Consider the following 24000-nt stretch of genomic DNA (forward strand, 5'->3'; position numbering starts at 1 on the left):
ATAGACAGCCTCAATGACTACAGGCGTCTGTAGTCATGAAGTGCTTCGAGCAGATAGTGCTCAGCACGTGAGAGACTGTCTACCCCCCTCCCTCAGCCCCCACCATGGAGGTGGATGCCATCACCGTCACCTTTCACAGAGCGCTGAGCCATGTGGAGAACATGAAGAGCTCTGTGACGATGCTCTGTGTGGGCTGCAGCTCAGTGTTCAGGACCATAATCCCAAACTATCCCCCATCACCTGCTCCTGGATCAAACACTTCCTCGCCCACTGGCCTAAATCAGTACGATTCAGCCCCCACCTCACCCCCCCTCTCAGCACCGGATCCCCACAGGGCTGCGTTCTCAGCCCCCTGGAGGCTGAGAATGGAGGTGCACACCAGCCCACCCAACCAATGTCATCAGTGAGTATGCTGCGGTTGGGCTCGTCTCTGATGGAGATGAGACAGTGTGGAGAACTTGTTCTGCTGGTGTTCAGAAAATAACCTGAAACCGAACGTCCTTAAAACCAAAGAACTCATCACAGACTTCAGGAGGCTCAGACAGCTGTGCCTTTCTATTATCTGGTATGTGTTCCTCTAGACTCTATATATTTCTTCTGTTTGCTCTTTATTCCTGATGTTATACTTTTCATATTTTTTTACTCCTGCACAGTTAGTGTGGAGCACCCAGAATTTTGATGTACATGTACAATGACATTAAAGGGCTATTCTATTCTATTCTATTCTATTCTATTCTTCTAGTGAGTGTTATTACTTGCTGCTGATGGAACTGTTTGTAATGTAATGATCATGAAATAAATACAGCATATGTAGCAAAGATTTTTGTTTTTATTTTTATTTACACCTATGACATCACAGAGGCTTCTCACTGGCTCTTACATGAACTCTAAAACACATAAAACATCCACCTGCGTGTCTCCATCTGGCCGCTAGAGGGCAGTATGACATATGAAACCCAGCAGGTGAGGCGTGAGTCCTGCGGAGTGCATCTGCAGCAAGCTGAAGAAATAAGAAGCACAAATGTAAAAGCCTTGCATGTTTCTTTTAGCAGCCTTTGAGCTTCAGCCACAGGTGAGCTGTGACATCTGGGCAACATCTGGCCCCGAGAACATGTGTCGGCTCTGGATGCAGGTTTGGGCCAAATTTCAGAGCCCAGTCAAAGATCCGCGCCTCGCTGGTGCCACAGCGTCCCGACTGCTCCTCTGGCCCGGATCATCACGGCCACATATTTGTGGGTGATCAGTGAGTGACAGGGATGTGTTCCTCCGCCTTCCGGTATAGTTCCCTGACCCCGTGAGTATCTCGGAGTTGTGATAATTAATGCAGCTCGTTCATTATCCTCAGGTGTGTGTGGGGGCGTGTTCTCCGGTCGGTGAGACTGAAGCTCTGCAGAAGTAACTGACGGTCTGAAGAGGAAACCGTCTGCTGATTTTAGCCACTTTGACGGAATCTACGAGAAAAACGTGACGGTGTGCGCGCGTGCCCAGGTGAGCGCTGCGGTGTGCGGGTAGGACAGCTCCTCGCGCTCGTGTTTGTACCTGCACGTGTTTAAAAATGTGCACACTGTTACGGGACATTCGTCGTGTCATAAAACAGCTGCTTTGTTTTGTAAACTTTCCAGCTGATGACGCGCGTTGGGGTAAAAGAGTGTGGAGGCTGCAGGGGGGCAGCTGGTGTCCTGGTCTGTGTGAGAAAGCGGAAACCTTACTTGTGTCAAGCCAGCCTCCCGTTTGTTTTCTTTTCTTTTTTTTAAAACTTTATTTAACAAACAATGAGTACACAACATACGAACAGATGAAGTATACAAAACAACAGAACATGAACACAAAAAGCCAGGGGTGAAAGAAAAAGGTAACAATTATAAGAATACACGCAAAAATTCACAAACATAAATTGTTTTGAGCGTTTTTGTTGGTGCAGTCTGATATTGATTGTATGTGCATGTGCACATCCTTAAAATAATGACAGAAATATGGTGTTTTGTTAGTAAACTTACATTTATGGATAAAAAATGTAGCTAAAAGTATTAAGAAATTTATCATAAAAAACATTTCTCATACTTCTTGGGGAACTTAAAGAAACAGAATAAAACATTTTCCCATCGTAAAGAAAACTCCCTTAAAATATGGACAATAACAAATCTCTGTGTAAAAGAACAGCACCAAAAAAGATGTGTCACCGTTTCTGGATGATCCCCACAGAAAGTACAATTAGTATTTATGTCCCTTTTAAATTTGACCATGTAGTGACTGGCTGGATAACATTTCTGTAGAATTTTAAATGAGACTTCTTTCACCTTATTTACAATCAAATATTTATGGGGGACCATCCAGACTGTCTTCCACTTGATATCTGGAACAAATCGGTTCCAATAAGATATTATATATGGGAGAGAGACGATATCTTCTTGGCATAAACTACGTATTCTCTTATTGCTGTTACCAAGTTCCTGTGAAAAGCAGATTTTTCCTATTGGTGACTCAGCTGGATCAGGGAGAGTGACTGAGGTAGAGATCGAGCTGTCAGTGTTTTTATATAACATTAAAGTCCCTGAGGGTATGGCACCAAGCACCATTGAGAATTCCTGAACACTGATTGGAAAATTATATAGTGCAATAAAGTCGTTGTAAGTAGTTGTCCTTCTTTACTAACCAGCTGAGCCACCAATAGGATCCCATTTTGGAGCCAAGTTTCCAGGAAACGTGATTTATTTTTCTATAAAATATCTCTGTTGTTCCAGATGAGGTATTTGTGAGGTGAGAAGTTGTGTTTATAAATGAGGGTCCACGTTAAGAGGACCTGCATACGGTCAATATCTTTACTACTTTTCTTATCCAGATGTAAGGAGAGAGCAGCATATGTTCATCGGGATATCCCTTCAGCTTTAGTAAGTAACACTCTACCTTTCAAAGACAAGTCCCTTTGCAGCCACTGGTTGAACTTTTTTAGGGTTTTCTGTATAATTGGAGTGAAGTTTGAAGAGCATCTTGATTTTTGGTCTTTGGATATTAGCAGTCCCAAGTATGTGACTTCTTGTTTAACAGAGATATTACAGATAGTATTTGCAGGGCAGTCTTTAATTGTTAGTAACTCACACTTTTTTAGATTTAGGCATAAACCAGAGGCCTCAGAGAAATCACTAATCACAGTAAGGGCTCCAATTTGTTTTCTGTTCCCTGTGTATTCAAAGTATTACGGGAATGGATGTGGAAACCGGATTTCAAAATAAAAGCCAACTTCGATCGAATTAACAGATATGTTAAGAACATAATAACATATAATTTAGGCTTGTTTACTAATTCTAATGTTAGATCTACATGACACATTGTACCCTAATAGCGCCCTGTCAATATCAAGGCCATCTTATTTTGGATTTCAAAGTAAAAGCCCTGTGAATTTTCATTTTTGAACTACTTTCAGTGACTTCAGAATGAAATACTCTAAATAGAATAATTCCTGTTTCCACAGGGTAATTTCACCTTAGATTAACAGTATACAACCTCATGATGTTACCATGTCAATTTCAAGTCATTCTGAGTTTACCTTCCAAAATAAAAGCCTTTTCAAATTGCCCATATACGACCTACTCTTTTAACGATTTCAGAATGCTCTAAAAATGAAAATTGCTGTTTCCTCAGGATAATTTCACTTTAGATCAACAGTATACAACCCAACAGTGACAACATATCAATATCAAGTCATTCTTATTTTGCCTTCCAAAATAATGGCCTGTTGAAAATGCCCATAATTTACCTAACTTTCAGTGATTTCAGAATGCTCTAAAAAGGAAAATTGCTGTTTTCACAGGGTAATTCCACTTTAGATCAACAGTATTCAACCTCGCAATGTTACCATATCAATTTCAAGTCATTCTGATTTTGCCTATCAAAGTAATGGCCCATTGAAACTGCCCATATATGACTTAATCGTTTAACAGTTTCAAAATGCTCTTAAATTAAAAATACATGTTTCCAAAGGATAATTCCACTTTAGATCAACAGTATCCAACCCCACAGGGATACCATGTCAAGATCAAGTCACTCTGATTTTGCCTTCCAAAATAAAAGCCTTTTCAAATTGCCCATAGACTTTTAACGATTTCAAAATGCTCTTAAATTGAAATATGCTGTTTCCACAGGATAATTCCACTTTAGATCAACAGTATCCAACCCGACAGTAAAACCATGTAAATTTCAAGTTGGTCTGATTTTGCCTTTCAAATTAATGGCCCATCGAATTTGCCCATATGTGATATAGTCTTTCAATTATTTCAGAATGTTTTAAAAATGAAAATTGCTGTTTCCACGGGATAATTTCACTCAAGATCGACAGTGCACGCTATCACGGGGATATCAAGTCAATTTCAAGTCGCCTTGATTTTGCCTTTCAAAGTAATGGCCCGTTGAAATTGCCTATGTATGACCCACTCATGCATTTTTACTGACATTTGAGCTCCAGGCACTGATATTGTATTAGTTATTGAATATTAGTGCCTTTACCCTTTAATGTCCTTCAGTTTTCCCAGTCACACTACCTGAGTACTTTTGATACTAAACACATTGGGTTTTTATTTTGAAAAACAAAATCGGACTCAATTGATTATGACAGAATTGAATCATAAAGATGATGTAAAAGGAAGTCGTAATTAGAGCAGGGCGATATGGCCAAAAATATTTATCACGATATATATTTGAAAATTTGCGATAACGATATAACCGACGATATAATTGATGCGAGACAAAATACAACTCCACAACATTACTAGCGCAAAAAGACAACCTTCCATTTATTTTCACTTAAACAAGAAGCTGGTTTTTATGTACATTAAAGCTTTATAAAAATGTAACAGTGCAAATGCAAATTCCTTGCTGAAAGTTTAACCAAAAGGCATTTCCAGTAGAAATGGGCTGACATATCCTGAGCATAACCATGTATAATATCCACTGAAGTCAAAAAGAGGTGCTTTGCAACATTAAACTGCAGTGTGCAGTACGCATTTTTCGGACCATGAGGTGCACGGGATAATAAGGCACATTAAGCGAAACAAAGCAGTCAGATAAATCAAACTTTATTAAACTCATTCTTCTTGCTTCCTCCACTTCTGTACCATTGATTCATTAATGTTGAATTCTCTGGCAGCGGCTCTATTCCCATGTTGTTGCAGTATAGTAATGACTAACCTCGTATTGTGGATGGATTATCTCAGTTGTTCTCCTGACTGAAGTTTGGTCCGTTTACAGCATCCTGCCATGCGATTGCATTTGTCTCTAACCATGAAGAACCTTCACGTTAACTTTTATAAGTGGAAAAGTGTTAGTGTTCGTCCTCCAGCTTCACTGCTTATGTTATGCTAACATAGCTGTGTCGCTGGCGGTCACGTAGCACATCATTATATAGCAGCTAGCCCAACTTCAGTAACCCTACAAACGTCACTGCTGTTTAGTTTCCTGTCTTCATTTATGTTGGAAGTGATAGAAGAACTGTACGTTTGATTTTTTTCAGAAATCTCTCAGTCAGAACATGCAATATCATGCTTAGGTAACTAGCGAAACTAGCGAGCTAACTTCCGCTAGCTTCCTGCTAACGTCTAACTCCGTTAAATGTAATACATTTTGTTTTCATGGATGCCTGGAAGTTAAACTTCATAGTTACACCTGGTAAAGCAGCAATGCTGATCGTTTTATTAAAGATGAAAGAATTGAGACAGTTTTTAACTCTCAGTGATGCTGCAGTGTTCGTTTGACCTGAAGAGGGGGGTTTAGGACCCAGATTACTCCCAGATTTAAGAGCATCTTAGTCCGACAAATACGACAATAACGACGGCCGCTTGCATGTTCTGCAAAAAAAATGTGCTTTGTCGTGTATCTGACGGACAAACACCAAACCAGTTCCACATCACGGAAGTTGCACCATTTTTACAAACCAATTCTGGTTCATCTGTTTCACTCAACAATCGGCCATGTGCGTATGAAAACAAAGGCACTGCGCATGCGCGTTTTACTCCCATTCTATCGCGATATTTCATATTCCTATTATACCGGTATTACCGTGAACGGTATAATATGGCCCAGCCCTAGTCGTAATTGATAGTACGTCCATATTCCACGTCTGTGGAAAGATGTCATTTCTACATAATATCATTCTAAATAAAGAAATTACAGAACAGCTTGTAAAACATTTCCAGGGCAATTATTTTTAAATCAAAAATAAGAAAGACTTGATTTTCAGTGTACAACTTTGAGGGAGTATATTATTGATTTAGAGAAGAATTAGTCCATGGGAACAGGGATTTTCCTATTTAACAGCATTCTGAAGTCACCGAAAAGTATGGTCACCGACTCCACTGTTAGATTATATGCAATGATATGTGTTGGCATGAACTGGTATTAATTCATTGAAGCTGGAACTTTCCATTTAATGCCATTCTGAAGTTATGGAAAGAGAAGCTCCTATAAACAAAGTCAAAAGGCTTTTACTCTGAAATGCAAAACGAGATTGATTTGAGATTGAGATGTTACCACTGTAGAGGTTGCGTATGGTTTGTTTGAACTCCAATTACTTAGTGGAAACAGTAATTGTCCTGTTAACAGCATCCGCGTTTAATTATTAAAAGTAGCAAATAAACAATTATAATCACAATATTGACGTGATAAGTGTGGGGTTGTATACTGTCAATGTAGAGTGAAATGATCTCGTGGAAACAACAACTTTGCTTTTAATGGGATTCTGAAGTCAGTGAAAGAGTGGGTCATACATGGGCAATTTCAACGGGCCATTACTTTGAAAGGCAAAATCAGAGCAACTTGAAATTTACATGGTTTTACTGTCGGGTTGGATACTGTTGATCTAAAGTGGAATTATCCTGTGGAAACAGCATATTTCAATTTAAGAGCATTTTGAAATCGTTAAGAGTATATCTTTTATGGTCAATTTGAAAAGTCTTTTATACTGGAAAGCAAAATCAGCCTGACTCAAAATGGATATGGTGTCACTGTGGGGTTGGATACTGTCAGTATAGACTGCGACTTGTCTGTGGAAACGTGAATTTTCCATTCTGAATCATTTGAAAGAGTAGTTCAAAAATAAACATTCAGAGGGCTTTTACTTTGAAATCCAAAAGGAGATGGCTTTAATATTGACATGTTGCTACCAGAATACTAGGGTATGTCATTTGTATCCAACATGAGTGTGTGCAAACAAGACTAATTGATATTTATGAATGTGCTCTTAATTTACTAGAAGTTGGCTTTTATTTAGAAGTCATGTTTCAGGAGCTTTGATTTTGAAATCAGGTTTCCACGTCTTTTGCCATAATACTTTGAATACACAGGGCACGTAAAACAAAGTGGAGGCTGGCTTGACACCAGTGAAACCTTTCAGTGTTGTGTCAGTGGCTTCACTGTGCACACGGGTAACCTGCAGGTGTCAAGTACTGCTGGGACCTCTGACCTCAGTGTGTAGGTGAAGCGCGCGCTGTTTGTCCACTCTGTGTGAGTGTGTGTGGTGGACATCAGTGCTGCAGCAGCACTCTGTTGCATAACAGCTTGTCCTCTGCATCGTCCTGCAGGAGCTCGGATTAAATGCAGACTCGCTCCTCTGCAGTCGGAGCTCTCCGAGAGTCACGATCCACCTTCACTGCTTCATATCAGCTGCTGACACTTTGATGGTCCCAACTAGAGCAGGGCAATATGGCCAAAAATATTTATCACGATATATATTTGAAAATTTGCGATAACGATATAACTGACGATATAATTGATGCGAGACAAAATACAACTCCACAACATTACTAGCGCAAAAAGACAACCTTCCATTTATTTTCACTTAAACAAGAAGCTGGTTTTTATGTACATTAAAGCTTTATAAAAATGTAACAGTGCAAATGCAAATTCCTTGCTGAAAGTTTAACCAAAAGGCATTTCCAGTAGAAATGGGCTGACATATCCTGAGCATAACCATGTATAATATCCACTGAAGTTAAAAAGAGGTGCTTTGCAACATTAAACTGCAGTGTGCAGTACGTATTTTTCGGACCATAAGGTGCACAGGATTATAAGGCACATTAAGCGAAACAAAGCAGTCAGATAAATCAAACTTTATTAAATTCATTCTTCTTGCTTCCTCCACTTCTGTACCATTGATTCATTAATGTTGAATTCTCTGGCAGCTGCTCTATTCCCATGTTGTTGCAGTATATTAATGACTAACCTCGTATTGTGGATGGATTATCTCAGTTGTTCTCCTGACTGAAGTTTGGTCCGTTTACAGCATCCTGCCATGCGATTGCATTTGTCTCTAACCATGAAGAACCTTCACGTTAACTTTTATAAGTGGAAAAGTGTTAGTGTTCGTCCTCCAGCTTCACTGTTTATGTTATGCTAACATAGCTGTGTCGCTAGCGATCACGTAGCACATCATTATATACCAGCTAGCCCAACTTCAGTAACCCTACAAACGTCACTGCTGTTTAGTTTCCTGTCTTCATTTATGTTGGAAGTGATAGCAGAGCTGTACGTTTGATTTTTTTCAGAAATCTCTCCGTCAGAACATGCTATATCATGCTTAGGTAACTAGCGAAACTAGCGAGCTAACTTCCGCTAGCTTCCTGCTAACTTCTAACTCCGTTAAATGTAATACATTTTATTTTCATGGATGCCTGGAAGTTAAACTTCATAGTTACACCTGGTAAAGCAGCAATGCTGATCGTTTTATTAAAGATGAAATAATTTAGACAGTTTTTAACTCTCAGTGATGCTGCAGTGTTCGTTTGACCTGATGTATACGGAGTTTAGGACCCAGATTACTCCCAGATTTAAGAGCATCTTAGTCCGACAAATATGACAATAACGACGGCCGCTTGCATGTTCTGCAAAAAATGTGCGTTGTCATGTATCTGACGGACAAACACCAAACCAGTTCCACATCACTGAAGTTGCACCATTTTTACAAACCAATTCTGGTTCATCTGTTTCACTCAACAATCGGCCATGTGCGTATGAAAACAAAGGCACTGCGCATGCGCGTTTTACTTATATTCTATCGCGATATTTCATATTCCTATTATACCGGTATTACCGTGAACGGTATAATATGGCCCAGCCCTAGTCCCAACCTCACTGTGTGATGGCTCGGTGTCATACGTGATAGGTCGCTGTGAGACAGGCGGCCGTGCACTCTACCTGAGCTCCTTGCTCACCTGTAAAGGCTGATGCGTGTGTTTATGGGTAAACTGTATGTTTGGTGGATGTAAACGATGCCCAGGACAAACTGGGTCTCAAACAGGAGAATATCTTATGTTTTTTTTAATGGTTTGGCACAGCAGGCAGCCATCAGGGAGCACTGTAGGAAATCAGGACAATCATATCAGCAATAAAGTTAAAAAGTTGGGAAAATAATAAAAAATCCAGGAACAGTGTTCATTTTGATGACTTTAATTGCTGACAGTAGGTTTGACTGGTAACACAGCTCACGCAGTCTGATTGTGTTTGATTGTTCTGAGCAGTGGAAGTAATGAACAGTGAGACGTGACAGCAGGGGTCAAACTTTCCCTTTGACCCTCACAGCAAATCTGTCCAATCCTAATTTAACTTCGTGTTCTGCTTCAGCTGAGCTCCAGATTTTTCTTCTAGAGCAGCTTTGAACGTCTGACATAAAAGAGCTGAAGTGAAGCCAAATGTCAAACACAATGAGAAGTGATCGTTGCAAACACGGCCGAGCTTTTTCTGCTGTTTGTCATCTTTGATGGGTTTCTGTCCCGTTTCTGGTGGACCGGAGCTTTGTTGGGTTTTTGAAGGACTACCCTGAGGTGGCAAACGTACCGACAGAAGTACAAATACTACTGTTAACAATCCTCCAGTAAAAGTTGAGGTACTGATTCAACTTCTTTACTCGAGTAAAAGTGGAAAAGTACAGGCTCTGGAATCTACTCAGAAAGTAAAAGTAGCTCTTTGGAGGACGTTTCTACTTTAGTGCAAAGCTAACGCAAAATAATATCAGTAGATGGGACTCCAAACTTTACTCTAACTCTATTTTTATTCTAATTATACTCATGAATCTGAAGCTTCATGAGTGTGTGTGTGCGTGTGCGTGTGTGTGGACACTTTGCAGCTCTCAGATGTGCTGGATGCTGGCTTTGGATCATTTGTGAGGCAGCAACAGGTTTAAATGTGCGTGCAGCTGTTTTTGTTGCGTGCACATGTGTGTTTCTGTTAGCAGTGGAGCTGCCGGGCGTCTGCAGCTCTAATCCCGCCACTCCTCGCGTTCGGCATTCTTGTGGTGGGAGACTGAGAGCTGTCCTCTGCCCGGACTTGTCGCTGAGATTAACACAGTCACTCTGACTGATGACGCTTTTGTCCACGAGCAGATTAACAACACAAACATCTTTGAAGCCGACCTAAACCTGTAAGTGACGGTTTGACTTCTAATTCAACCACAATGAGCGTTTACAGTCGGTCGGACAAAAGTGGATCTGCTGTCTCGTGGGAGACTCGGCTCCCCGAGCTTTGCAGGGCTCGGTCTCTGTGAATGAACTGATGGACCACACAGCTCGCAATCGGAGGAAAGTCTGCAGTTTCCCAAACTTAAAATTATTAAGTTTGAAGTAGAGCTGGGCGATATAACGATATGTATCGCGATATAACTTTTACTCGATAGAGAAATTAAGCTATCGCGATAGACCTCGCTGCTCTTGTCCTCAAAAAAAAAAATAAAAAAAATCAGCCAATCCAAATTAAGTAGCGCAGAGCCGAACCAATCACAGCCGCAGCGTCACGTCGCGTGACTTGTTACGTACAGCACAAGTGCCAAGCCGCACGTGTGTTTGTTTGGGAAGCAGCCAGCGCGTAATGGAGGAAATGAGTGTGCCGACTAGAAAAATCAACCGAGCGTGACCGAAGAGAAAACAGATGATGGTTCCAACGCCGGAGAGATTGTCGAACGGAAGAGCCATAGAAGCTCCGTAGTGTGAAGGTATTTCGGCTATTTCAAGTCTGACAAAAAACAGAGTAGCGTGCACTGTAAATTGTGCCGAAAGCAAGTCTGTTCCTTAAGTACATCTACCCTGTTGAACTTATTATGGGAAATAAATATTTAAATAAAAACAAGCTGCTGATTATTTCACATTTTACTTGTGAGCAACGGCACATTTAAATCTTACAAATATAGTTATTTGGCTGATATCGTGATAGATATCGTTATCGCCTGAAATGAAAAAAACATATCGTGATATGAAAAAATCTCATATCGCCCAGCTCTAGTTTGAAGTGGATTTCATGAGTAAATGTGTGAAACTTGAGTGGGAGTGGTCAAAGGTGGCGAATCCTCTGTCGAGCTGGCAGCGGGAATTCTGAAAGTGATCGTGTTGATGGCGGTGGATCAGGTGACTGCGGTGTTGTTACACGCTGCATCGCGGTGAGACGACAGAAGCAGCTCTTTAAATTTGCAGGGTTTACATATTTGGACACGACAGAAATAAACCAACCTCAGATAAATCAAAGTCCGACACATTAAACTGAGTTATTGTTTAATAAAAATCTGAGTGCGGGAATCCTGAGGCCACACAGCGAGAAGCTGAGCCAGGAGCTGCTGCTGGTCATCAGGCTGAGCACGCCTGTGAAAGCAGACGTCGGAGTGTTCAGGTGTGCGAGGACGTGGTGCGAGGGAGGAAACATCAGCAAAGACCTCAGAGAAACAAACGCTGCTGCTGCTCATCAGTCGGGGCGTTTTAAGGTCGTTTCAAAATAATCTGAAGTCCGTCATTCTTCAGAAACGAGATGTCAGAGTGTCCAACCCTCAGGTTAAAGTTCACGATGGCACAAATTTAAAATCCTGTGAGGTTGTTGATCGGTGCAGTCCTGGAGTTAAAGGTTTTCCCTGTTCCTGTTGTTTTCCTATGTGCGCGCGCGCGCGCGCGCACACACACACACACACACACACACGTCGGGTATTCATATCTTGTGGGGACATCGAGCTGACATAACCTCTCACTAAAACCACATTCTGAGTCTCCAAATTGCCTTCAGACTCATGGGAACCAGGATTTTGGTCCCCATAAGGGCTGCCAGTCCCCACCAGAGGTGGGCAGTAACGCATTACTTGTAAAAAGTAATCAGATTACAGTAACGCGTTACTGTAATCTGATTACTTTTTCAGGTAACGAGTAAAGTAAGGGATTACTATTGCAAAAACGGTAATTAGATTACCGTTACTTTCCCGTAGGAACGCTGCGTTACTGCGTTACTAAAACCGTGATTTTTTTTGCGAGAATGTCTCATGACAGTGACGTAAGCGAGTGTGACGTTCGTGACAACAGCTGTGTGCAGATCAACAATGGATCATATATCGAGTGCAGAGAGAGTATGAGCGTGCAGCGTTTAAAGCGTGGAAGTACTGACCTTACTTTGAGTTTGATTCCATAAAAAGTGACAAAAACATTAGTGTCCGCTGTGCGTGGGAAGAAAACTTCTTTTTACAGCGAAAAAACCCCTAAACTTCCAACAAGCACCGAGTAGCTACGACGTAATGGGAAACTCACAGAGAAACTCGCGGATTCTTCCACTGACCGTGGCACACCTGCACCAGGGTAACCCTCCGCCTACCCCACTCCTGCTTTACAGGTGAAAATAGAGCAACAGGACCGCTGAGTCTTTGACTTTATTTATTTTCTGCTGTGTTTTACTTGCATCTATTTGAAAGACTGAGTGTAAACACACAAAATATTTTATTTTATGTGCTGGAATGTGCAGAAAATAGGTTTAAATGTTAAACTAATTTCTTCCAGTCAGAGAATGTTGCATATAATAAAATTTTTGCTTGATGCATAAAGTTAAAAGATTAAAACTAATAAAACAAGTTTTAAAAAGAAACTTTTCCATTTGATTACATTTTGTATGATGATTATGCAGAAAAAGTAGAATTGGGCTGAAAGATCTATCGCTTTATCACCTCTTCAGGGTGTAAATCGTGTTTTTAAAAAGTAACTAAGTAATTAATTACTTTTGAAAATAAGTAATCAGTAAAGTAACGGGGTTACTTTTTGGGGAAGTAATCGGTAATTAGTTACTGATTACTTTTTTCAAGTAACTTGACCAACACTGGTCCCCACAAGTATAGTAAATGTCCAATTCTTGGTCCCCACAAAGATATAAATACACACTTACACGACTATAAGTTTGTGGCAGCTTGAAGGACGGCGGCAGGCGCGGTCCACCTGAGAGACGAGCTGCTGTGGGGAGTCGGAGCTGCCGGTTTATCAGCAAACATTTTCCTTCCTGCGTCAGGCCGGCAGGAGATGATTAGAAAGCCTATTTCAGTCGCAGCCACTCGTCGTTCTGGGACCTGCGAGCTTGTGCTATCTGGGCTCTCGCTGTCTCGAAGTGGCAGGATGTGAAAATGTGCCACAGAAGAGGATCGTGCTCTCTGCCTGGAAGCTTCAGTCGTGGCTCGTACATGTACAAAATTGACACACGTGCAGAAACGTGTTGATCGTTCTGTGGACACGCCCACGCTTTAACACACGCTCGTGTTCTTCTGTCGCCTTCGTCTGTGTTTGTCCTCTGAGATGTTTTCCATGCTGTGAGTCGCTGTCACACGGCACGGTGAGATCTAAAGGTAATCAGATTACTGTTGGTCATTAGTTTTCCTCTGAACAACCAAACTGTTTGTGCTTCAATAATTTGTGGATAAACTGTGTCACGTAGTTTTGGGTGCAGGAGGCTGCTCGAAGTTTCGGGGTTTGTGAGAGGACTGTGCACGTGACTCAAATATTATAAGAACTCACATTTAAAAATGTGTTTCGCTGAAAAACCGTTAGAATGTGAAGTTTGTGAGAAACAGACGCGTAACATCCTGTCACGCACAAATTATGACTCCAGCTTTGAGAAGCTGACGCTTGCAGCACAGACGTGGTCGGCGAGGACAGGGTTAGTGAAATTAAGTGGTTTTATTGGCTTTACTGGGTCAGCTGATTGGTCAGTCAGCCATGTTGGATGTTTTGTTGCTGCAGGCTCTCGGCGCTGGCGTCTGCTGGATCATGCAGTGCAGTCTTAACGCGTGTTTGAACGTTTGGATGTTTTTGGTTTTTTGAGATGTGATAAAACTTTGCACTCGAACTTTGTTGGCATTTCTGAAATATGAAGTGACGCTGCCACAGTCCAGCCGGGCGCTACGGCCTCGTGAAACCGAACGATCATCTGTGTCCAGCAGACTGATAACTGAGAGTCACCCAGAACCTTCCTGCTTTTACTGTTATCAGCCATAAAGCTGCTAGTGAAAGTAGTGTGACGCTGCTCACATGCTGTCTGTGGATGCAGCTTCATGACTAAGCCAGGTAGCTTTACCTGTGTGTGTGTGTGTGTGTGTGTGTGTCATCTGCAGAGTTCTGTTAATAAGACGAATGCCCACCAATAGCAGCCCTGCGCTCGGATCAATTGGCAGGACGTGCATGACTAATTTAAATAATCACTTAGATCTGCTCTCCCATTGGCCCGTCCTCCCCCCCTCCCCCTCCTCTACATCAGATTACACAGGATACTTTTCCATTACTCTCACTGGCCTTTTTCCTCCAGCAGTCCCAAACCTTCCTCTCCGTCCTCCCCTCCAAAAAAACACCTAACTCCTGTAACCAATAACAAGGAGGGGGCCCAGTGCTGCTTAGCAACAGCCAACCAAGCTGGAGGGGTCAGCACTGGACCCTCCCGTGTGTTTCAGGGTGGAGGCTGGACCTGACCGGGGTTGGGTTACCTGGCAGACACACTCACGCAACTTCTCTGTAAACATGGGACTGACTTTCCCTCCCACACCAGACCTTGGGGAAGGTGTGTGTGTGTGTGCGCGTCTGTGCGCGTGTGCGCGTCTGTGCGCGTGTGTGTCTGCCTCGCACACGTGCACTGTTTCTTGTTACTGCAGCACTGAGCAGCGTGCCTCTGCTCCAGAACCAAAAAGGGAGGTGTATCCCTCCCTCTCTCCCTCCCTCAGTCTCCTCCCTCCCCCTCTCGACCACCGTCACAGCCTGCGTAGCCTTCCCCGTTCGCTCACACACACAGCGGTGACGGGATAATACACAACGCATGAATGTACTGTGCAGCAGGACGAGTGTGTGAGGAGGAGGAGGGTGGTGTGTGTGTTTGAGGACAGTGTGAAGCGAACGAGCTGAAGGAGCTGAAGGAGCTCCCACCAATCTTCTGTTTTTATGCTGGATGTGTTTTTGCAGCACTGCAGGCTGAGAAGGAGAAGAGTAAGTTAAAGCTGCGGCAACAGTGTGTGTGTGTGTGTGTGTGTGTGTGTGTGTGGGGCATTAGGTCTTGGAGCACGAGCAGTGTGTGCGCACTTTGAATTGTTGGCTGGTGCAAAACAAATGGATCATGTAACATTAACTTGTGTCACAGTTAATCTTTTGCAGCCGGCTTCATTAGCTGTAAACTGTTAACTTCAGAGTAAATAAGCCGACGAAACACTTCTCGTGCTGTAATGAGTCTGATGATGGTATTTAAACTTCCTGCTGCAGCGTCCGCTCTTATGTAAAGTGGAGCTGCTGCACATGGATAAGTAACGGCCGACTGTGGAGACACGGAGGTGATGGCGTGCAGTCCTTCCTTTGGCGTCTGTGATTGTTTCCAGATGCTTTCAGAGGATCGTTCATGTAACTGAATCCTGTACAAATGTACACACAGCTGCAGCACAGACTCACAACTCTGCAGCCACCTCGGAGCCAGTCCAGGCCGATATTCCTGATGGCCGCCTTAACGAACGCGGATGGAGCCGTAACTTTCGTCTCCATGGTGACCGGGACATTTAAACCGCACAGCTCGTCTCCAGTCTAACCTGATTAGATTTCCTTTAAAGAAAAACTCAAATTATTTAAACTGCTGAAGCGTTTTGCTGTAAGTTATCCTTCACTGCATGCACAGCATCAAAACAACAAACTGCTTTGGCTCCTCCCACCAGAGCACTAAACAAACATGTTAATTCACATCATGGCAACAATAGTGCACTTACCTGTGTCTCTATGGTGATAACGGACCGGCGAGCATGATTGGTTCTTCTGTTCTCCAGCTGAGCTGATTGGCTCGTTGGGGGAAGCTTCGAGACGAGTGTTTGCATTGGTTCTTACCTGTACAGGTAAACGTGAGGCCGACACCTGCAGTTACATTAATCATTATATGGTTTTAACCCTTTAAGGCCCCTCTGAGCGTTCTGAACATCAGCTAGCACAATAATCTTTGTGCTTCCATAGCATGCATCCAGCTTGTCCAGGTCGCGGTTTCCTTCCACATATGGCTTTGCTGATCCGATCAGCTGTTCATAGCACTTCCTGCGCTGGAATAAACGTCAGCGCGAACTATTTCATGTCCTGGAAGTGACGTCATTTTTCATGGGACACGTAGTTTTTATCCTGCAGGCCTTTCAAAGGTTCCCTGGTGTTTGTGAAAGTCGTGTTGGACTTCATGCTCTCCTGTACGGTTTCTGAGACGCTCAGAACTGAAACTGCTGGAAATCGTTTATTGTGATGCTGTTTGTTTGCAAATTGTTTATAAACATTGGTCTATCTCAAAAATGAAACTATGAAGACACGATTTTGTGCAACTTTTTTGCATTTACAGTCTTGAACTTTCTATAACTAGAAATGTGTTGAAAAAAGTTCAGTTTTTTTGTAGTTTTTTTTTTTTTTTTGCAATTTATGTAGTTAATATGGACGTAATGCCTACATGTTATTATAATCTGTGATATAACAGTTGTATTGATGTATAACCACAAAACCTCTATCCGTCCCACACGTGGGAGATCAATCGATCGATCGAATAAAAGTTTTCATGATATGACAGTTGGAAGCCTCACAGGAGTCATGTGATGCCTCTCAGTGTAACAGGCGTTGCCTCTGATAGGTTGGGTTATTACGCCTGCTGAGAGGAGCCGAGGCTTCGTGGTTCCCAGAGGATGCTGGGTCCGCTTCAGAACGCAGCGCCACATCTGCGTGTCAGAGCGAGGCCTCGTAGCAGCGGTTTTAAATATTAATGATGTCTGGAGAAGCTTGAAATGTGGAAAAATCGGGGAGATTCTCTAAGATCAGCCACAGAGGTGTTTGAGCCCTCCTGTGGGTGCCGTCAGCTTCAGGAACATTTGGTTCATGCAGTGGAAAAAAAACCACATCATGTGTGGGCATTTCTGACCATGTATGGACACGTCATGTGATCTGGGTCTGTATTTTTACCGATGGGAAGCTCTGCAGCTCTATTTCCAGAACAATCCGTCACTGGACTTCTAACAAAAATGTAATGGACTGAAATGAAAACGGCGACAGGAAGAACGGGCCTGCAGATGTAGGTGCTCGTTCTTTAGCACAGGTGTCCACGTGGAACCGTTTGTGTCACTGCGGTAATGAGGCAGCGTTTCCACGCCGACCCCATCAGCTGCGCAGGTATTGATCAGTGAGCCCGCCCCGAAGGCCAGCTAGCTGGTTACATAACGGCTCCATCCACACGCTGCTGTGTGACCTCTGGACCAGCCGTCATTAGACTGCCATCCAATCAGCTCGCAGCGCTCTCTCTCACCCTCGCTGTCCATTAAGTGTCAGGCTGATGAGAAGTCATCCTCATGCTGTTTCCCCTGAGAGACTGTTCTGCTTACTGTGCTTCAGCTGGTTAATGCAGGGAAATATAGTGACTGTTATGTCATCTGAACACACACACACCTCTGCAGTGCCTGCAGTGTTTAGACAGCACCTCACACGCAGTCGAGCTCGTCTTCTCAGAATGACTAAGCACTCTCTTTATTTCTATGGTAACCACGTTCACTGTATCGTGTGTGTGTGTGTGTGTGTGTGTGTGTGTGTGTGCAGTGATGGCAGCTCTGTGCTGTAAGGTGATGCAGTGAGTGTGATGCTGCCAAGTGTTGCTATGAAGGAAAGGTGAGCCTGCTGCCTGTTAACGAGCTCTCTGATTGGCTCGGTGCCGGTGAAATGAGAGCAGAGCCGCAGTCGTTCCTGCACATCAGATGGTTTCAGTTTCGAATAAATCCTGCAGATGGCTCGATTGGATTTTGTTGTTATTGAATCATTAGTAGATAAATCCCTTGCTGTCGTTTCACCTGTTGGGATGAAGGGAGGGCCGAGTATGAAGGCGAAGCTGTGGATTTGCTGCCACGAGGGCGCCGTGGGTACCCGCTGAGCGAATGACCTCGAGGATGCGATCTGCAAAAATGAGCTGAAGGGTGTCTCTGCTCAGTGAGCTCGGGCGGTTTAGGTATCGGACTGTAATGTGAAACCGCTCAGGTATCAGGTAGTCTAAGCAGCCTGAGACGTAACATCAGCCTGGAAACCAGACAAATCTGGGAGCTCATGTTTCATTGGCTCTGGCCCTGAATGTGTCTGCCCTCCCCTCGTTTTCAGACAGATTTCCGTCTGGCTCCGCCCTACGATCTTTCTTTTTTCTTGGAAACTCAGATTATGTCATACTCTGTCCAGTTACAGCCTGAATTATTTAGCTGTGTGACAGTGAGAACAAAACCCCGGTGCACACCTGTCACTACCCTGATCTGCATTTAGGCCTCTGAATCGTTTAGTTTCACTTAGTTCTGCAGAATATTTGGACTGAATTTTTGCTTTGAGCTCCAAACCTGCAGTTCCTCTGACGCCCAGCAGAGGCAGCAGTGAGTCAGTCCCCCATGTTAAACATTTCCAGCAGAAATAGACACGTTTGCAGCCCGATACACAAACTGTTTGGTGTCATAGGAAGTTTACGTTATTAGGGGCGTGGCTTCTCTGACTGACAGGTAGATGGTGACACAGGTGGCTGTAGCTGCTAGCTGCCTGCTAAGCTTTTAAGCTAATTGTGCCTGAACTGGACTGTTTGTGCTGTTAGAGCCTTTTGGAGCATTTTAATGACGTCATGTGACCAATAACATGGCTGCTGTGAGGTTACTGTAGTAACAGAGTTAGAGAGCACTAATCAGCAGATATCTCTGGATGCAAAAAGCTAGCTACCATTAGCTATGGATCCTGCTGCTTGGTAGGGTGAAAATAATCACATGCAAGCTTTTGTGAAACTTGCATCCAGCTACTTGGTGTGTGTGTGTGTGTGTGTGTGTGTGTGTGTGTGTGTGTGTGTGTGTTGCAGTCACTCTGACCTACAGGTCAGCAGTACACCCGTGCCTCTGACACCTCACCTGTTGTTGGTCATTGTCCTGTAGCGTACAGGTTCGTTTAATGTTTCCTTTTCAGAAGTAATTGATTACTCACAGAACTGGAGATCAAAGTAATCAGAGTATCAGGTTAGAAACAGTTTCTGAGCCCCTCGTGTTGCTGAACAGTGATTTCAGTGCAGTTCCTCCACACGGCTGTTATGAAACGCTGCTGTGAGCTTCCTTCATGTTCTTCATGGTCCAGTGAAGCACAGTCGTCCCTCACAGAGCACAAATATTAACCGACTGCAGCGTCCTGCACTGAGCTCCTCTGCAGCACTCTGCAGGTCACAGCTCCTCACTTCAGTGTGTGTGTGCGCGCTCACAGTCCAATCAGCAGCCTGCATGATAGTTTAGTTCCTGAACTTGAATTGAACGATCAGCTGTAAACAATGGAGCCGACTGTTAGTCACCAACAGCTGCTAGTGCGGCGAGCTGCGGCTGGCACCGCCCACTCTGAGGTTGATCATCGGCTTCTTGTGGACGCTCAGACTGAGGCTCATTAAGGTGAAAAACCACAAAGAACGGAGGAAAAACCTATTTTTATTCCTGAGCAGCTTTGCATGAGTCACAGTTTAAAATGAACCGTGACTCATTCTGAGCTGTGAAATGCTCAGCATGGATGCCTGAAACGACCATATTAGGGATGTCCCCTCTTGATGACATCGTATAGATCCAAGAGTAGGAAAAAGAGTTTTTGGCTCAGAGGGATTCCTCGCTCTTGAACACCGACTCAACATGAACAGGAGGCGTGACAGAAAACAGGAAAAGTCATGTAGGCGGTGAGAGAACCTGCACCTAAAATCACAACAGACGAGCTTTTCCTTCACTAACCTGGAGGTTAAAGAACAGTTGGAGCACATTCGGTGCTAAAGCAGGCTTTGCAAACAATTGGATAAGCGTGCGCTCAACAAGGCGCTGAAGGAAGAGAAAAAGGAAGTGATGGCGCTCTGTTTTCCTGCCGTGACCTCGAACACCAGCGGCCTGTTTTTGTGGCGTCTGCAGAGGTTTGAGGACAAACGTGCAGAGGAAAGACGACAGATTTCCAGGTTCACGTGTTAAAACATTGTTTTGTTTTAACCCCAGGAGCTCGGGTTGGTTTCCATTCCATCATCTTTGTGTGGTTCATTGTGCAACGCTAAGAAATGATGAGTTAAACAAACGGTCTCCCTCCTGCTGAGTGTTTCACATTCAGATCAGAGTGAGGTCAGCCTCCATCGCAGAAGCTGATTCATTCAGTGTTTGTGATTATTAGAGCCAACCAAAGAAACCCCTACATCAGGGTCTGCTGTGCTGCTGCCAGAAAGGCTGAGGGCTGTCCTTATGAACAAAACAAACACCCCCTGCTGAGCTGCTTTAAAAGCCTGAAAGGACAAGCAGAAGTCAGACGCAAAGCTGCACCTCTCGAGTTCAGACCGACTCAGAGGAGAATCAAGTTTTAAAAGTCGGTGTTGCTGGTCAAAAAAGTTTGTTTTTTTCTGTTACTGCTGATAGAAATATGAGACTTTTACTAAATAAGAACATGAGAGCAGACTGTAACAGATACTGCTCTGTTAAAAAGCAGAGCTGAGAGAAAGTAACAGTGGGGGCGGAGCCTAGAGCACAGAGGAAAGTGCAGAGTCGAAGGCTGTAGCTGCTAGCTCTCTGCTACGCTGCACCTCAGCGGGACCTCTGCACCGTGTTCGTGCTGTTGGAGCGTTTTTAATAACATCATCTGACCAATAACACGGCAGCTGTGTGGTTACTGTACTGACAGATGGTCCAAGGAGGCGGAGCTCCAGTTTTCAGTGAAATTCTAGAATTTTATTTGGATGTTTCTGAGGAATAATTAGCAGCTGTCTGTGTGAGGTTCACATAGCTAAGCTAGCTAGCGTTAGCTAATAGTTATAAACAAGCACCAACGTTCACGCCAGAAGCAAATGGGTGACAACATGGTGGCTAATTCCATCTTTTATATACAGTCTTTGCAGTGTCCTCTCTTTTGAGCGTGGCGTCTCAGTTATTTCCTGTTACGACCCCACTCTCCCTATAAGTAGTCTCATTTGTCTGTTATATTCTAAGCACATCTCTGCATGATATTGTATCCTTATTAACATTAAAGAAAACAAAAGAAACGTAGATCAACTTCAATCAAAGAATATCTTTAACATTTTTTTGTCTGAAAATTTGTCTGAAATTTAAGAAAATAAAACCTTATTCAAACTAAAAACATTTGACTGACTTGAACCATCTGCTTCTGAATAATAAAATGAAAGAAACTCAATAAATGCAGGTCCTCAAAAACTCACTCGGGCCTCCTCAAACATATAAAACACTTTAACCGAGTCAGAGTGAAGCCGAGCGCTACAGACGCACCGCCACATTTCCTCGTCTTAGCTTTCTGAGACTTTTGATTGTCCCGTCATCTCCGCCTGTCTTTTCGTCACTGTTAAATATTTTTCTTGAGGGTTTGTTTGCTGCACTTTGTGTCTCCTGCTCTGTGCTGTGTGTGCGCACGCTCGGTGCAAAAAACCCTGCCACCTGCTGTAGTGGATGTGCAATTACACTTTATTCTAGCACAGCAAACCAAGCCCGTTCCCGGCATCAGCATAATGTTTGTGATCTGTTGTAGATGGACTGCTGAGCAGCATTTACTACCCTACACTACTTCAGTGTACGTGATGTTAGCCGTGGATGCTGATCTGGGGTCTTTGGCTGCTTTCGTATAAACCTGTGTTGTGGAGCTCGTTGGGCTCCGGGTGCTGTTGATAAGGGCCACCCTGTGCTGCCAGAGCAGCTCTGGTAGGAATGATTTTGTAAAGCTGGACTAAGACGCATAAAACACTTTGACTGTGTTCGGCTGTAACAGGTCAATCAAAATGGTTAAATCAGTGAATTTTGTGGATTTACTGATGCATGTTGATTCCCTCGTGGTCGCTGGGCCTCTCGTGCTGCTCGTTTCCTTTTCCACTCCATCCACTCTGGACTTAACCTGCTCGACAAGCGTAGCAGGGACCTTAGCTTAGATTAGCCCCATTATTCCCTCACACACACACACACACACACACACACACACACACACACACACACACAGCCAGAGGCTGGTGGGGAAACTGATCCTAACAGGAGTGGATGAGTCGTTTGGTTGTTGGAGGAGAGCTCAGGAGCTTTCGGTTCAGTTTCGAGGCTTCGTGTCAGAGAGAGCGGCGTCTCGCTCTGATGGAGGATGGTTCCCTCAGTGCCTTTCCTTCTCTGCACGGAGAACAGTGCGGTCATCAGTTTGGATCATTAATTTCATTTGACTATCTGATAATCAGAGTGAGGAGTGTCTGCAGTCTGAGTAAAGCTCTGAAATAAGGCTGAAATGAGCGGTCGTCAGGCTGTGTTTGAGTGCACGGTCTGCGATGGCCTGAGGGCATTCACTCTGTCAGAGCTGGGACAAACAACTCACCTGAAAGGAATTCATCACCACAAATCCATTTTTATGTGCACAGACGTGCAGTGAATGCACCAGGCGATCTAATGCGAGCTTGTAGTTTAGCTTGGAGTTTAAAAGATCCAGGATCAGCTGATCCTGCTTACACCGGTCAGTGTCTGAATCCAGCAAGCAGCAGTTTGGATGATGAGAGCATGATGTGCTTTATTCCTAACAACACGTGACACAAACAGTGCAAACATGCAGCTCAGAAGTGCAGCGACAGCAGCGAGAGGCTGCTGCAGCTCTCACACAGGTGAGCGCAGGTGTCGGTCACTCTGCTGCTGGAGATGCTGAACCTTCCCAGAGTCTCTGATGTTCACAGCAGGTGAACTGCAGACACCTGAGAGAGGAAGTGAGGTGATGCTGACAGCGTCTGCCTGAGCTCAGCTTGTGCATTATGGAGGCGCAGAGACTGAAGGGATTAGGCAGCACAGGGCAAAGTGATGCACGTCTCAGCTCCGAGCTAATGACACATCAAAGCTATAAGAATAAAACATCTTTATCATAGTCGCAGGTAAGCAGAGAAGTCTGTCTCTGTCTTTTGTCCTTTTAAACACAAACAGAGGGAAATGTTGTGAGTTCAGTGAGGAAGTGTTTCCTGCAGCAGCCTGACAGCGAGTGTCGCCCACAGGCTCTGCTGCCATTACCGGATAATGGAGCAGCAGCGCTGTCCTGGATCTGAGCGCCTTTATTAGCTGCTCCTCTTTCTTTGTCCCTGACACACAGACACGCGCGCACACACACACACACACACACACACACACACACACACACACACACACACACACACACACACACACACAGACACACACACACACACAGACACGCACACAGACACAGACACACACACACACACAGACACGCAGACACACACACACACACAGACACGCGCACACACACAGACACACACGCAGACACACACACACACACGCAGACACACACACACACAGACACGCAGACACACACACACACAGACACGCACGCACGCACACACACGCACGCACGCACACGCACAGACACACACACACAGACACACGCACACACACACAGACACACGCACACACACACAGATACGCACACGCACAGACACACAGACACGCAGACACACACGCACACACAGACACACATGCACGCACAGACACACACGCACACATGCACGCACGCACACACAGACACACACACACACACAGACGCACACATGCACGCACGCACACACAGACACACACGCACACACACACACAGACACACACGCACACATGCACACACAGACACACGCACACACAGACACACACACACACGCACACACACACGCAGACACACACACAGACACACACACACACGCAGACACACACACAGACACACACGCACA

At 44.1% G+C, this 24000-nt stretch overlaps 1 protein-coding gene across 7 annotated transcripts in view; it reads left to right on the forward strand.

The window, feature by feature from the left end:
- Positions 1 to 1334: 1334 nt before the first annotated feature.
- Positions 1335 to 24000, forward strand: part of LOC146573377 (uncharacterized) — a 56108-nt gene continuing 33442 nt past the window's right edge. For 5 of the 7 annotated variants that reach the window (XM_085278184.1, XM_085278188.1, XM_085278187.1 and 2 more), the window contains exon 1: positions 15055 to 15233. The gene's annotated coding sequence lies outside the window, so the exon portion shown is untranslated. Of the gene's footprint in view, positions 1489 to 13344; positions 13610 to 15054; positions 15234 to 24000 lie in introns of those variants that run through there. The other 2 variants (XM_085278185.1, XM_085278186.1) reach the window with 2 other exon arrangements.

Source organism: Mchenga conophoros, linkage group LG6 (genome assembly GCF_057382185.1).
Source record: "Mchenga conophoros isolate Kocher_MC1m ecotype Shallow Benthic linkage group LG6, M_conophoros_male_GT1.1, whole genome shotgun sequence".
NCBI classification, from domain to species: domain Eukaryota; kingdom Metazoa; phylum Chordata; class Actinopteri; order Cichliformes; family Cichlidae; genus Mchenga; species Mchenga conophoros.